Source organism: Ips typographus, linkage group LG10, assembly GCF_016097725.1.
Source record: "Ips typographus isolate SLU linkage group LG10, UJ_Ityp_2.0, whole genome shotgun sequence".
Lineage (NCBI taxonomy): Eukaryota > Metazoa > Arthropoda > Insecta > Coleoptera > Curculionidae > Ips > Ips typographus.
This window is the reverse complement of record NC_138431.1, coordinates 2,289,595-2,307,129: the sequence shown is the minus strand read 5'-3', so window position 1 is coordinate 2,307,129 and position 17,535 is coordinate 2,289,595. Positions and strand designations below refer to the sequence as shown.

The 17,535-nt window shown below is 36.0% G+C and overlaps 1 pseudogene; it reads right to left on the bottom strand.

Annotated features, from left to right (window-relative positions):
• Positions 1-1,426: 1,426 nt before the first annotated feature.
• On the bottom strand, positions 1,427-5,084 carry LOC145734994 (uncharacterized; annotated as a pseudogene).
• Between the last annotated feature and the right edge of the window lie 12,451 nt (positions 5,085-17,535).

The window sequence follows — 17,535 nt, the reverse complement described above, 5'->3', positions numbered from 1 at the left end:
TTCCATACAGTTTTCCGTGTTAGTCGAACAGAACGGAGGCTGTGCATGGGATTTCTGCCAACGGTTGAGCAGATGTTAGGCCATCCTTCCATGGTTGCGACTGGAGAACGTCAAACGTCGACGTTTTTTTCTTGGAGGCCCAGTTTACCAGAAAACACAATGGTATGCTGATGTGGAATCCCTGATGGATGCTGCTTACACCCGATACTACAGCGTGGCGATGGAACATGACCAGGAATAACTGGTTCATGTTGTGGGGGGCCGATTTGAGACCGTCCTCGTGGCGGATCACTAGGGCACAATGTAGTTATTCCTACCGCGACGACGATCACAAATCGACTCGACTGTGGTCGCGGTCTTAGTTAGCATCATAGGTAGGACATCAGCGGTCATAGGTCCCATAGTTAGCATTTCCAGTCTCCTGTACCCGTTGCTTTTAGCTTTTGCTGATTCCAGTTTCCATTTCCAGTGGCGTGTATTGTCACGAATGGAAAATTCATTAATTTAAAAAATGGACTTATTATTAGTATAAATAAAGTAGTAAGTATAAATTCATTAAACTAAATCAGATATTCGGAGGTGGCAAAATAATAAAATGCGCGAGGCAAAGTTACAGTCAGAATGCATCTAGTGCATCATCGCTGTTTTTACCGATGACAAATCCCCGCTACTGTTGTGATACAGGCGACGAGGAATAACAAACTACGTCAGCCAGTCAATTGGGTATAAATTAAGCTCGACATGGGTTAGTAAGGGGAACGAGCAGAGACATACCGAAAGAGATAACTACCCGACCCTACACAGGGCTTAAGTCCGTCCTGTACCAACAATCCAACAAAACCACTCTCAAGGAAACGCCATCCCATCTCCGCCTACCAACAATTCAGTAACCATGCGCACCAAGTACACATGATCACTGAATTGCGAGCTGCGGGGAAAGAAGACCGGGGAAACCTTTTATTTATTTACAACCTTAACCTAACATAATACTTAGCCTAAGAACAAAATAATACCATACTAAAGAAAATAACCTATTCTACAAATGTACATTAACCCTTAACTTAAACTTAATTCTAACAAGTCTGCCCTTAAAACTCTCAACTATATAAACATATTTACAGTATTTATGTTATCAGAACGCACGCCGCGTTGCCTCTTCCCCATTCCCTTAACCCTCCATTACCTCCTCCGCCATAGCCTCCTCTGCAAACTCATTTACTAACAATATGTCTACCAGATTCATCTTACCTTCCACTCTTAGTCGCACCTCCTTCCACTCCCTCCCATTCATCTTTTCTCTCCCCTTCAACCTGTCAACCCTAACACATTCCTCCCTTACATGTTTGGCAGTTTCCCTGCACCCCCCACAAACACAAAGATCGTCATCCCTAACCAAACCAAACCTTTTTAGGGTTACCATGTCCCGTCAACAGCTCGTAGATAACTCGTATACTTCCCTCCCTTTTTCCGAACCGTCCCATTCCAATTGCCAATTTTCGATTACCCAATCTTTTTCTCTACGCCTAATCCCCTTCCTATCCCATAACTTAATACTACCAAAGTCCTGCTTGTCAACTGCCACCCTGGCACCCCTAGCAACCTTATCTGCCCTTATACTCCCTTTACTTTCCCGTTGCGTCCACTCAAGCGCCACTGTCTTCCCACCCATCCTACAGTTCCCCATCCTATTCCTAATCTGTTCCACCAATTTATGTATGCTATCCTTCCCGAGGAATTCTACCGCCAGCCTAGAGTCAGTAAGGATGAGGAAACATCCTTCCTTCTCTTTCTCCACCCATACCACTGCCTCTTTAATCGCCAATAGCTCCGCCTCCAAGCTAGTCCTCTCTATCTCGTCCCACTTCTGTGCAATAGTCACATCTTCTCCGACTACACCTATCCCAGTACCCCATTCACCCACCCAAGCTGTTAGAAAGAGAAGTAATATAATGAATTTGTTAATAAATTAAACTAGTAATTGAAGTACTCGTATTTTGTTTTATTAGTATGTAGTACTGAAAATAAAATTTTAATTATTTCATAATTATTGGGCTGAATTATGATTTCTCACTCTACTACTCCATAATCATGAAAATATTAGTTAAAAATAAAAATTACCTTTGACCTTCTATTTTTGGCTTGTTTTGGCTATTATTGATTTTGGTATAAAAGTAAGTAAAATGGAGTATTTTGATAGCTAGAATTCATAGTTACAATATAACATATTCACTACAGACCACTTCTGTATAGAAAATAAACTTTAATACCACATTTAGTGGACATTGAAAAATGTAAAGTTATCATGGAGGTGTTATTGATTTGTAACGCAAACATTTTATATTACTCACACTGCTGGAGCCTTGTGTATTTTTTAAAATATCTATATATTGCTCAAATAGACTTAGAAAACGGTCCTGTCTCATCGTTTTCTCTTGATGCCTTCTATCGATGCTTCTAGCTCCAGTTGAAAATTTTCTTTTTTTTTGCAAAATTTGAGCCTGAAATATTGTTTCTATCTTCATCACTATTTTGGCTTGAATTTTCTGTTTCTGTACTTGCAATCCTCAACTACTACTGCATGTAGCAACTGGAGATATTTCTGGTTTCTAAAAAAGCACAGCATGCATTGCATCAAAAAAGTCCCAATTTTTTCTGTGCTTTCCTGATGTATTATTGTGATCTATGATTTCACGATATATTTTAGTTAATCCCTTCCATTTAGTTTCACACTGCTGCCATGTTAGGGTAGTTCCATGGTGTTCATTAACTTGGAAAACAATTTTAATCCAAATTTGCTTTTTTAGGCCGGTCGCATACTTCTTATACTTTCTTCGAAGTATCTTTAAAAGCTGTACAAGTGAAGAAATTATGGACGATCCAGTAAAGTTTCAATAATTTTATAGAATGTCTCAGGCAACATTTACCATACTCTTAGATAGATTAGAACCTTTTATCAAGAAAGTTGATACCAACAAGGGAAGCTATTTCACCAAAGGAAAAATTAATCATGACACTAAGGTAAATCAAACAAGTTTATTTCTTATTTATTACAGATTTTGTAAAAACTCATAATCGTTAGAACTTGGAGATGTTATAGGTGTACTTATATGGTTCGAAGAATGTGAGGATGGTGCTTGAGAATTGTTTGACATCATCGTAGATAAACGAAATGATGAATAAACATTGAATGAATGAGGCCCTGGAGAATGATGATTCGGTGGTGGTGTGTAAAGTATTTCACCAAGAGTTTGCATAGTTCTATATTTGAACTCGTGTTTTTGGGCGTTTGTCATACGACGCAACTCAGGCAAGAGGCTTTTAAAAAAAAACAAATCGGGATCTTCCGTTTTCTCAGACTGACTTTGTTTTTTGGAGGCAAAATAATCCAGAGCACATTTCTCCAATGGGTCAATTTGTTTTTTTTTTATTAACTAACTAATCTGTGCCAAATTGTATTATTTCGTCTCAATAGCGGCATAGACGAACTCTAGGAGTTAATATGTTTCCATCGGGAATGAAAGTTTCATTTAATTCTTCCATTAAATTCTCATTTTCTTCCGGTACTTCGGATTCAGGAGGCTCTATTTCGGTAGCTTCTCGTTCAGTTAAAATATTAGACGTTGCTTCATTTATGTTTATAGGGGATGGAATATTACTTTTTTGTTTTCTAGATTTACTGAAGGGTATTAGAAAAGTCAAGTGGTCCGCTAAATAATATTTTTTCTTTGGTTGCGCTGGTGCCCCACTTGGTGGTTTTTGTCTTAAATATCTTGCATAAGCGGACCTTAAATTTTTCCATTTCTCCTTACATGCAGCCGCTGAAAATAAAATCGTCTTTTAGGTACTTGGCAACCGGAATGAGTTTCAAGCAGTTATCTTTTCAATTTATGAGAGGAGATTCTACAATTGGGAAAGTAATTGAAAACGTTTGCGACAGCATTTGGTCTTGTTTGCGGGAAGAATATATGCCGGTTTTAAGTGAACTACAATGGATTGAAAGAGCTAACCGCTTTGACGAACTTTGGAATTTACCGAACTGTATTGGTAGCATTGACGGAAACATATTAGAGTCCAATGCCCAGCCAAAAGTGGATCTGCATTTTATAATTATAAAGATTATTTTTCGCTGCAATTATTGGCTATAGCAGATGCAGATAGCAACTTTATTGCAATTGATGTGGGCGACTATGGAAGAAATGGTGATGGTGCAGTATTCAGAAATTCAAGTATTGGACGAAACCTCAGAGCAGGCACGCTCAACATTCCGCAACCGTATCCTCTGTCCATAGAACCACAAAAACCGGCCTTTCCCTACTATTTTGTCGGAGATGCTGCCTGTCCGCTTTCTAAACATTTACTAAAGCCATATCCATCTAGGAATTTAACCAATTCGAAAAGAATCTTCAACTATAGGTTGTCACGCGCCCGTCGCAGTGTAGAATGTGCTTTTGGCCTAATGGTTTCAAAATTCAAAGTATTAGAAAGACCTATTTTATCCTCTCCAAATAAAACTGATAAAATAGTGAAAGCAATTTGTATCTTACACAATTTTATAAGAAAAATGGATGGAATCAGAATATATCAGAACCAATGTTTCAGTCAGACGAAGTCCATAATAATAACACCGCAGAACAACATAATTTTCGGCCTCAAAGTCAGCGAGCCACGGATGAGGCGATAATGCTACGGGATAGATTATGCATTTATGTTAATCAGCCATACGCAGCACTACCTTGGCAGTCCAAATATTGCATTTAAAAAAAGTATATAGAGCGTGTTTGTAAAATAAATGTGAAAAATGTTAAGGTAATATGCATCCTATAGTTTATTAGTAGGGCAAGTGTGCTACAAATAATCTACCTGTTCTGCAGATTGACCGATGTAAATAAACTAGAGCCATAACCATATTTAACTCTTTTTCACTTTTTGCAGACACCCTGTATATGATTGCAACAAATTATCATTGTTATTGATTCAAGAAATATTAATTAACTATCAAATAAAAACGTACCTGTTTCATTTACTTCTTTTCCAACCTCATTCCATGATTTTTCTTGAATTTGTCGATTTGAATAATTTTCCATCGTATGGTCATATAAAACATTATATTTTTCAACTATTTGCACGAATTTCACATTCAATGTTGGATTATCTTCCATTTTTTTTCAATTAAAAGTCATTAACTCTCACAAACATTCGCTCTCTGCAGAGGTCAAGTGACAAATGTCGCTTGAAATATGAGCAAGCGTGTACACTGCGACGTGTTCGCGTAGTGTACGAATCATCATAACAATACGGCTGCTGCAAATAAAGCGACATGTTCCTGATTTGTCGCAGACATGTTTGACACAAATGTCGTAGCCGAAGCTTCGGCCAGATCATTTTAGTATTTTGATAATAATTGAATTTTAATAAGGAAGTTTTAGCTTTAATGCTAAAGATTAAAAGAAACGTTCGTACAGTAAATATATTTAAGTTAAACTCAGAATTACAAAAAAAAAAGAAAAAGGATGCGGCATTGCGGCATATTGCGGCATTAATGGTGCTGTTCCTAGATTTTGGAACGCCATCTGTACTTTCTAACTCATAGAGTTGAGTACAGATGTCACCAGATGTTGCACACAACTATCAGAATTACAAGTAACAAAAGTTTGAAGTTTGGTTTAAATTTTAAATAATAGTAGAGTAATGACTAATGAGCATACTTAAAACTAATTATTATATTATAGAAAAATGAAAACAGAAGCATTATCGCTATTTTGTATTAATATTGAAAATTCATTAAAGGCAAATTGTGGTGAATAAATAGCAATTTCTCAGCATTTTGTGGCAGTAATCTGCTTCTATCTTCATCATAAATATTTGATGCTTCTGAAAAATGATCTTTCACTATAGACACTAGAAGCAGGAACTGGAAAAAAATTTAAACACATCTTTCTTAATTTAGGAAAGACTTGTTGTTTTTCTTTCCACCAAAGAGTTGGATTTTCCGTTGTGTTTATTAAAGGCAAATTTAAGTACATCTCAAATTCTTCATGGATACTACTTTCTGGTCTTTTTGTTATTTGGACTACTTTCTGAGACTCACGGGATGTAATTTGATCGAAACATTGCCATAATGATAATGTACCTTCAGATTTTTCTTCTGCAAAACTTTTACTTGTTGATTTACTTAATTTTGATAAAGGTACATCATCATCGTCAAGGTCAACGTCAACACTATCAATGATGTTGATCATTATTTTCTGGAAACAAAAGCTCGTATTCATCTGCTAAACACTTTTTAAAATTTTCTGAATTATCTTTGCTGAAAAATGCTAATTTAAATCTAGGATCTAGAATGGTTGGAATAATATAATATTTATTTTGAAATAAAACATCAAATCTCCTAGAAATGTGATCGTAAAGAATGGATTTTATTGTGCCTACACCATAAAACACACTGTTGGATTCTTGCTTTAAATATTCCTTTAAGGTCACAATGGTCGGTAAAACTTCGGCTATAAATGTTACATTTGAGCTCATTTTACGGGTAATTTCTTCAAATGGTTGTAGTAATTGTAATAATGGTTCTATTAAAGCCCACTGATTTGCAGTCAGACTATCCAGATTATTATCAGCTGCATAAACGGTTAAGGCTCTTTTCTGCTCATGTATTCTCATTAGCATTAAATAAGTGGAATTCCATCTAGTTGGGACATCCTGTATTAACTTATGGGGAGCTAAATGCAACTCTTTCTGTATTTTTTTCAATTTGGAATATGCGGCAGATGAATGACTAAAATGTCCCACAATTCTTTTGCAGATAGCTATTAAATCATTAACAGATCTTTGACTGTCAATACCTTGGATAATTACTAGTTGCAAACTGTGAAGAGGCTGTTGAAGTCACCCTAAAGTGCCGATTATATATTTCTAAGTGCTTAGTATACATTTATAAATGCTTAGCTTGTTGTTTTCTCCTAGATAGTTGCGCTTCTAGTTTGGTTAGAGTTAGTCAGTTGAAGTTAGTTGTAAGATACACTTATTTGTAATTTTTAGTAATTAAATAATTTTAAAAAAAGCAATCTCGGCTTTTGACTAGTTAACTCATGATACACTTGGTATTTCTGCATCATTACACCCCTTAACAATATTTGTTCCATTGTCTCGTACCATTAAATGAACTTTAGAAATATGTATATCCCACATATCTAACATATCAAGTAAGATGTTTTTTATTCTTTCACCTGTGTGCCTGCCTGGAAAATGTTTGCAGTTCAACACCACATGATTATAAGTAAAATCAGAGGGATGAAACCAATGACGGAAACAAGCTAATGAAGTATTAGTATGGCTACATGTCCACAAATCAGATGTTAATGATACATATTGTGCACAAGAGCTGATTTTTTATTGCTGTCACTAAACAATCATAAATTTCAGGAATTATCTTTTCCGTAAAGTACTTTCTTCCCGGTATCACATATTGTGGTGAAACTTTAGACATCAATCTTTGAAATCCCACATTGGTGACAGTGGAGTACGGTAAATTATCTAAAGCTATCATTTCACCAATCAGGGAATGAATAGGTTTTGAACGACGGTCGTCAATACCCCATTTTGAAGAAGATTGAAATGCATCAGAAAAAAAAACAAAATGTTGAATAATTAGATCCCGCATAATTGCTATGTTGTGGGGTTGGTGTGCATATGAGGTGCTTAGTTGATGCAGACGCTTCACGATGGGGATGATCCCAGTCCTCTGGTACAATAATTCGTTGGAAGGGTGGTGCATTGGATTTCGTGGGTGTCTGATCTTTGTGACTATCCTCAGACATTGCCTTTCAGCAACTTCCAAAGTTTTGGTGGTACTACTCCTGGAATTCCAGTAGAGGCCAAGGCCATATTCCAGCAAGGGACGACAAATCAATTTATAAATATTTGTTGCTGCCTGCGTGCTTATTCCTTCATCTTTGTATGTCAACTGTCTAAAATGTTTGGCTCTGCTTACGGCCTTGGCTTTAGCGCTAGCGGCTTGCTGTTTGAAATTCAGTTTTGAATCTATGCTTATTCCCAGGTATTTGACTTGAGATGACGGTGTAATATCAAGGTTATATATCTTAACTTTTGGAGAGGAGATTGAAATTCTATGATGAAAAATGATAAACTGGGTTTTTGTAGGGTTTAGTTTTATTCTCCATTGTTGGGTCCATTAACACGTTAACCGCCGCATGACACATATGTTGTGCCATGACAATTTTAACGCTTAGGTTTCATGGCTCAAATATATGCCATGTTTGAGGCCGTTGCTTTAAGTTGAATGGCACACTCGTGGTGCCATAAAAGACGTATATTTAAATGCGATTAGCTTCAACACGGCGCTGGGGACCTACATATACAAAAACCCACGTAATTTTATTTTTATTTTTTCAAATTTTTCAAAAAGGCTTTAAATTTGTAACATTGATATTCGCATCAAAACTAAACTATACTTAATTTTAAAAATAACTTAAAATTATTAATTAATGCTTTCTTATTCTAAAATATGAACATAAATCACATCAGACGGGAGTCGATACATGTCGTACAAAAAAGCACTCTATACAAAAACTTTTATTGCATGCAGCGCACTGATAATTTGTTCTTGTAGTTTTTGATTGTGCTTTTTTAGGACCAAATTCGGCTGCAGTTTTTTCATAGCAAACAACGCATCGTCTGCGGATATCTATTTTCGTCAATTCGTGATTTGTTTGTTGAGGAATATCGATTGGGAGGGCTCCATGGTCTAAAGAGACCATAGATGTTACCATAGCTTCTTTGAATTGTGTAATGGATATTTTTTTTCCGGTTACTTCTCTATAAAGATAGTGTGCATTTACTAATGTAGTTCCGAATAGGAACTCAAAAGCCAACTTTCGGTACCACTTAAGCCCTCTTCGAAGACAAGGATTGTAGGATTTTAGTTGGTCCGAGAGATCTATGAAAGCTTTATTTTTGTTATAATTTACAACGACAGTAGGTTTTTCTGTTTCTTGACCTCTTGAGTTAGTAACAGTCATTGTCTCGTCAGTTTCTCTTGTAGAAAGAGTTAAAACGTCTCTCTTATCTTTCCATTTCATCATGACTACACCTGTATTGCTTTCTCTTGCTATAAATTCTCCCTTCGAAAGTCTTTTGTCCAGAACTTCTCTGCAGTTTTGCTGTCTGTTCGAGCGGAGTGTTCCTGTCAAATACGTTTTACGGTCAAGCAATTTGTGAGCTAGTTCCATGCTAGTGTAGAAATTATCAGTATAAAGTATTCTGCCTCGATCTAAAAGATTGTCCATAAGTTGAAATACTACTTGAGTGGATGCTCGTTCATTTTGGTTAGTTTTATCTTTTCCACAATAGACAGAAGTTTTATATGTATAACCGTGCTCTAAACACAACTTATAGAGTTTGATTCCAAACTTATGGCGCTTGTTGCGTATGTATTGTCGAAAAACAAGCCTTCCTCTGAAAGGTACAAGTGATTCGTCTATGCAAACCGATTGACCAGGAACTATCGCATACATATACCTTTCATTTAGCTGTTCTAACAATGGCTTTATTTTTCGGAGCCTGTCCGTTGTTACCACGTTAGCATCATTATCGCTAAAATGCAAAGAGCGAAGTAATAGTTCAAATCTATTTCGGGACAACTTGCTTTTTATCTCATTTTTATAGAGCGCACTCTTCGACCAGTAGTCGGACATATCAGGAAAACGAGCTAAACCCATCCATAATATTATGCCCATAAACTTTTTTATTTCATCTTCATTGGTGTTCACCCATTTATGTAATCGAGATTTTGGAAATTTTGTTTTTTTCTTTTGTTGTTCCGCGTAAATATTAGTTTGGTTGACAATATTTGCCAGAACTTCAGGCGTCAGAAATATTGTAAAAAAATCGTATGGTTCCTTGTCGTGATAATTCACGTATATATCGGGGTTTATTCCAGTATTTTGAACATCAAAGTGAAAGTTTTTCATAGCAGTTCCGGACACATTACTCCATATAACATCAGATACAGCATTGTCCCGACTTACGTTATTCTCATCCTCACTTTCGCTGTCAAATTGTTCTGCATATTCACGTATTACAGCCTCAATGGAGCTTTTCACATTTTCGCTTTGTTCGGTCGAAGTGGTCGGATATTCTACAACAAATAACGTAAACTCAATAAGTTTGTTTTCATTTTAGCAAAGTAATGTGATAAAACTAGAACAGTGCGTATTTTTACGTGCGTAATTGTATTATTGATAAAACATTTACCTTTGGATGTAGAAGAAGCCGGAAAACCACAAGAATTATTAGCAATATTCGAAATTTGAGTATGTAATCTTTTTCTTCGTTTTCTCGGTATGTCATTCACGGAATTGTCACTATCATAATCACTCGACGAGGAGGGTTCATACGAATCCGACGAACTTGCTAAAAACGGTTCTGGCTCCTCATCCGACATCAGTTCGTCCCATAAATGTTGCAGTGCTTCTTGATCTTTTTCGTATTCTCCCATTTTGGCGCCAAATCGACCAACCGCATCGATCCTCATCCAGATAAATACTAAATACACGCACGCGCAAAACTAATCTGCCTATTTTATAAGCAACGGCTCTTTGACGAAGTTCTCGAACACAAGCAGTGTTGCCGTTTTACTACATAATAACGGTTTTATCCAAATGGCACAACATATGTGCCATGATATCCTAAAGAATAATTCTACGTCTCACGCCTCATGGCACAAATGCGGTGCCATATTTAAAAACATGTCAAAATGACAGTAAGATTACATTTCTGAAATTGACAATTTGTAATTAGATTATACTTAGCAGTAAATGATAGAAAATACAAAAATTAAAAATTGACCCGGAGGACCCATTTTTTTGCTTATATTGTGGCGGTTAACGTGTTAAACGATGCAATCCAGTAATTGTTGTAGTTTTATTTTATTGTTAGCCACTGTATTCTGGAGAGAATAGCTGTGAGTTACTAGGGCCGTGTCGTCAGCAAATTGTAGAATATATGATGATTTGTCAATAACGTCTGGGAGTCTTCTTGCTTGGTGATAGATGTCATGGCAGTACAGGTTGAACAGTAGAGGAGAAAGGGGCGAACCTTGTGGAACACCCTGCTCTGTTTGAAACACGAAAGAATATGAATCTCGAATTTTTACTTTTAACTGTCTATTGGATAGGAAGCTAGCCAACACACTTAGAAGATAAGGAGGGCATTGTAATTTCTGTAATTTCATCAGGATGCCATTGTGCCATGTAGTGTCGAAAGCTTCTTGTATGTCAAGAAACAGTGCCGCGGAATGTTTTCCATATTTGTTAGCTGTCTGTAAATTTGATGTTAAAATTGTTAGTGGGTGAATAGTTGATGTTTTTTCCTTGAAACCGAACTGGTATGATGGAATATTGTGACCTACTTCCTTTTGTAGACGAAGTTTTATTATTGTTTCAAATATCTTTCCGATCACGGGTAGTAGTGTAATTGGTCGATAATTGTCCGGTAAATTTTGGTTAGGTTTTGGTAGTGTTTTTATTACCCCCTCTTTCCATTCCATAGGGAAATACGCACTTTGCAGACAGTAGTTGTAAATCTCAATAATTTTTTGGTGAATATTGCCTGTCAGCTGTCTAATTATCTTTCTTGGTACTCGATCGCCCCCAGGAGCTGTGTTTCGTCCTTTGTTCAGCACAGAGTAGTATTCGTCTGATGTAATAAGCTGGACATGTTCTATGATATTATTCTCCTTGTAAGCTTTCCTCCATTCTAGTACCTGGTTAAAGTGGTTTGCGTCAAATTTTGGGTCATTTTCCATGGCATATGTATTGCTGAAGTATTTTGCGAACAGGTTGGCTATTTCTTTATCTTTTTTGACTTCTTGCCCGTTATCCACCAGGAATTTCAGTGTATTGTGTGTTTGGTATTTCGACAGTTTGTTTATTTGTTGCCAATAATTTCTCCCCTGTGGTTTGTTAACTTCTTTGCATGCTTGTAAATAAGCTCCCATTCTGTATTGTTGGATAAGCTTTTGAATATTTTTGTTTAACTGAATGTAGAGCCTCTTTTTCTCTGAGCTTTCGTTTAATTGTATTTCGCGATATAATCTTTTTTTGATTTGATTAAGGATATAATAAATGGTAGCAGAGTTTGGGAATAGAATTTCTTTTTTGACGTGGGTATGTTTTTAAGGACTATTTGTGATAGCACCTTGCAGAAATGGGTGATGTATTGCCTATTCACTGGACCTGCATTTTGTTCAATGTAAGCTGAAAGATCATTATTTATCTTTGTCATATTAGATTTTTGAAAATTGTATTTAATTTCTGTTGGTATTTGCTCTGGTAATCGTTTTAAATCCAAAGAGAACTGTATAGCAAGATGATCAGAGCAGAAGTTATGTATTAACTGAATGTCTGAAATATTGCTTCTGATGTTTTTTGTACAGAAAAAAAGATCCGGCGTTGAATTTGGGTTATTGTTCATGATGAACGTTGGTGGTGTGTTGATTTGTGTGAAGTCTGAATTGCATAAAAAGTTTTGTATTTGTTTCAGTTTTGCTTTATTGGGATTGAAGTCTCCTATTATAATCGCGTTTTCATATTGTGCTGCTTTGATGAGTATATTGTCCTCAAGTTTATACGCCCCTGGATGACTGTATACCAAAAATATATGGAGTTTCTTACGTAAAAAATTTACCGTGCAGTGCATCATCTCATTTAAAGGATTGTTAAGTTGTGCCGGATTTGCTTTTCCCATTTCTAATGATCTGTGTGCTTGTATGAGACTACCTCCCCTAGTATTTGTGTTTGAAGTATTTCCTACCTTGTGCAATATGTCCCAGTTTTGATAGCTTACACTACTGTCCGGCTTAGTTTTTGTTTCTTCAAATAAAGCACATTTTATGTCACTATTTTGTAAATAATAGTTTACTAGTGGTTTTTTGGATGTATAACTATTGATGTTGCAATACACAAATTTAGTAGCCATTGCTGTTTTCTACTTGGGTTTGTTGTCCTTCTTTCGGTTCCGTTGGTGTAGCCGCATTTTCTTGTAGAGTGTCAAACATTAGAATATACATTTTATTCCCAGAGAAAACGGCGTGTGTATCTATCCGGTACATTTCAATAAATTTGTTTTTTAGTTTGACGATTAGGTCTTGACGATCTTTGTTATTTGGGTTATTTACTTCAGACATATAATTTTCAATGATCATGTCGTGTATTGTGACCATGTATGCGGGATTGTTTCAGTTGCTGGTTTTTAATTTCATATGACTTTTTGTTAATGGACTTTATTTTTATGTTAGGGATGTCTTCAATTGGTTTCATTGGACCTTTTGGGCATTTTATTGACCACACACTGTGACTGAAAGACCCACATGCTTGACAAGAAGGTGCCAGTGTCGATTGACATTGAGCTTCTTTATGGTTTCCTCTGCATTTGGAACAAATCAAATTGTTAGGGCACGCTTCTGATTTGTGGGTAAATTCTGCACATTTGGCACATGGAATTGAGAGTGGATCTGGGGCGATGCTTGGATGAACGACAAAGTGTTTGCATTTGTAGTACACTCCATTGTTGAGTAGTGTTTCATATGATTTTAGACATTGGGTCATTATTCTAAAATGAGAGCATGGTTTGTTTGCGGCTTTTGCAATAATTCTTTTGCAAAAGCTTAATTTAATCTGTGTTTGTAAAAAAGTACTAAATTCCTCTTCTTGTATTTCCTTGTCTACCCAAAGTACCACGGCTGAGTAGGACATAGTTTTGATGGATGTACTTGATTTTGAGTTTTGTTTTTCCTTTGTTTCTTGGAAGTCTATAATTATTTTTTCATTTTTTAGCTCTTTTAGTGTTTCTAAAATTATTGCCTTTTCTTGATTGGATTTGAGGCAGAAACCCAGTTTAGTTTGTATGATATCTTGAGTTGATGGGTTTTTTACTGCCCATATGTTAGCAAGGTGCACTCTATTTATATTTTTATCTGTTTGTAAATAGAAATAGTTTTGGTATGTTTGAACTGGCGGAATTCCATGTTTTTTGTGGATTATTTTCGCAGCCCGAGGAAAAGCCGATGATATCTTGAATTTGACTTTGTGAGTACGTGTTTTGCTGGGAATTCTTCTTCCGTTTTTTGTGTTTTCGTTTGGGATTAACGAAATTTTCTTCCGTATCCTTCTCCTCTGAAGATGGCATATTTACTATTCACGTTGCACTCAAAGTTTTTATAACCGACCACTTGCCGGCTTTAAAACTCGGTTTAACACTTTCACCAGAGTAGGATTTTTTTTTTAATTTTTACTATCGCAGTACCGAACGATTTATTGCCCGTCGTCACTCGATGCCACACCTAGTAAAACTGCATCAGAAATTGTGGCTTGTTTTACTTTTTTACTTTTTTTATTTGCGGTTTTATACCCCTCTTGATGTTTTCGCTTTAAATGATTTATTAGTGATGTTGTAGAAGCACTTTTACCAACACCACCCGTGGATATTTCACAGTTACATTTGTTGCACTTCGCGTATTTACTGTCCTCACAATTTAAATAATGTTTCCAAATTGCACTCCGTTTAGCCATTTTCAATACTGTATCTTATGTTTAACTGATAAAACTTTCCACTGTAAACTTTGTCGCTGTGTTTAATTCATAACGGCGGCAAATCTGGAATAAATAACCTAACATCACAGCTAACATCTAACATATAGGGAATCCCCGAGATCTTATTGTCATTGTTTCGAAGTTCCATCTAGCTGGACTTCAATAAACGACAAGAACACAGGGGACGGCAAAAATTTCGATTTCGAATTGTGAGATTCGGTATTCGGCCGGAACATAGGATCTGCTTCGGTGAAAACCGAATATTGAAAAATTAGGCCGAAGCGGCCGAATACCGAAGCCGAATCAGTGATTCGGCGCATCCCTAATTTTCTTTAACCAAGTCTATGAAATATAGAGTCATGTTTTTGTTCCACAACTTCTTATGGTCTTCTGATGTGGTATTGGAACAAGAAGAACCACTTGCCAAGATAGGTCTTTCACTAGTAGAATCTGAGCTGGAATTGTTTGCATCTTCATATCGCACATCTATAGGTGCATAGGTATTTTCTGCAAAGGAAAACTTTTAAGTAAGGATAATAAAAAATAAAAGATAAGTTTCATTATTTATCTTATGAATTTCCGTGTTATCATCAAGCACTTGAAGTACTGATATAACTACTGCAGCTTCATTCATATTAAATTTAATGTTTAGCAAACTCAAAATATGCCGATGCTTACAAAGGGGAATGGGGCCAACAGCCAAAACAAATATTCAAGTTTGAGTTTGAGGTTATATCTCTTTTTTGACCGCCCAACCGGTCCAATCTCGACAAGCTCTGTCAAATTATTCGGAGTGGATCGATCTCAATCGAAACACGCCTAAAAGTAATACCGAACGGGAGACCGATTGAACCGAGCAAAAAAAAAGTGATAGTAACAGATCTGCAATGCCGAACACAGCTATTAGTAAAAATTGTGGGCGAATTTAAAAAGGCGCGTCGCCAATTTCTTGTAAAATTTTGCGGGGGTCAGAGGTTAAGGTATTTTCATTTAATATTACATTTACAGAAGTGGTGATAGACCTACCAGCCACAATTTTCAGAAAAAACTTAAAATTATGTTAAAAGGTATCAATAACTCTGCAGAAAAGCTTCAATGTTGTCCTTGCGAACTGCTATTTAAGGCCTGTATTCATCTTGTTTATTTTTTAAACTAAAGCATAACAATAACAAAAACTAAATACATACAGCAGCCATATTAGTATATCGATCGTTTTTGATTAAGCTCATGATAACATTATAAAAGAGGTAGATACAGTAATAAAATAAATATAATACTAAAAAATAAAAGTTTTATGAAGGTCCTCCCCTTATAGGTAAACCTTTGGGAAACAGAGGATCAATTAGTTATAGGAGTAAATGTTTCTCATAAAATTCTTTGAGTTTTGGAACCATTCTCCATTTCCTTCGTCGTATATTATCTACGGAACAAAAAACTTAATATCAAAAATCTGTGTTTAATTCGATAACACAAGTAAGGATTACATCTGAAAAGTTTCAATATTTTATAGTAAAAAACAATTTTTTAACCAAAAGTCACCCAAAATTGCATATCCTTATTTAAATACCAAAAGTAATATAAAAACTCGTTCAACATAATTACTTTTTGAAGATGTGATCCTTTTTCACATGAAGAAGTTCAATTCACCTTTTCTACCAACATTCCACATGGACTCCATATTATAAAAAAAACAATATTTTCTTCCAGTAATAGCAAGTTGACCGTGAACTTGATAGCAATAATTATGGTTTCTTTTCAAACAGGTCGTTATTTGATAATTGTGCAAACTTTATACATCCTTCAGCTATACCTTGTCCTGGAGAGATTTTGAAAACTGTACATGAATGTAATTTACAACATTCGGAGCTTGGCGTTGGTCGTTATCTGTTTTGTCCGAGGTCTTATTACACAACTTGCTCTAATGCATCAACCGCAGGATTATCAACATGTTCAGGAGCCCTTGAGGAAACAAAAGTGTTAGGCGACTCTTTCAAGTCTACGCGATTGCGACGCACAATATGGCCAGCTTCATTCTGCACCATATATGAATGCGGTGCATTATTGACATCGACAATTTGTCCATGTTCCCATTGGTTCTGAACATGATTATACATAGTAACATCCTGCTGAGGAACTAATGGCTTTAAATCTCTAACCTGACGGATATACTTGCTATACACACTTTGCTTATTGACCAACTTATTATCTACACTTTCGCACAATTTAGGATACAACAAATCAGGATTAATCGGGACTTTGGTTTTTCAAATTCGGCTCATTAACAACTGACATGGAGAATAGCCCATGTTTAAGCGGAGAGTTTCGATACTGCAACAATGCTATTTCAACATATTCTTTACCCTTTAATGTTTTTTTTTATTATATTTTTCGCATTACTTACTCCTTTTTCAGCAAGACCATTGGAGCGCGGATAATTGGGGCTCCTAGTGACAATGCTGAAGCTCCAATACCTTGCAAAATCTTTAAAAGAAGCACTATCAAATGGGATATTGTCACAAGTTACAAAATCAGGTATTCCAAAAGTTGAAAAAACTTTTTTAAGAGGCTCAATCACAGCTAAACTTGACCTATTGTCACGATCTAATTTTTAGTCGTAATGCGGGGACGTGTAGGCTGGGATCGTAGTCAAGTTAAACTCAAAGATTGGATAACAAAAGCAACAACTTTTATTCATAGAGAGATTAGTAAAGTGAAGACTAAATTTTTATAAACATTGTCAGACATAACTTGGCTTATTTTAAATTGCAAAGTTTGTACTTACATGATAATTAATTCACAAACCATTTTGGACGAGGGTACGCGTCAAGGTAGAGTTTCCTTAACTTTCGCGACCGAACCGTTTAGATTCGTCGATAATTTCTGACTAACTTTTTTCAACTTTTCTCTGCTATTTATTGTCAAG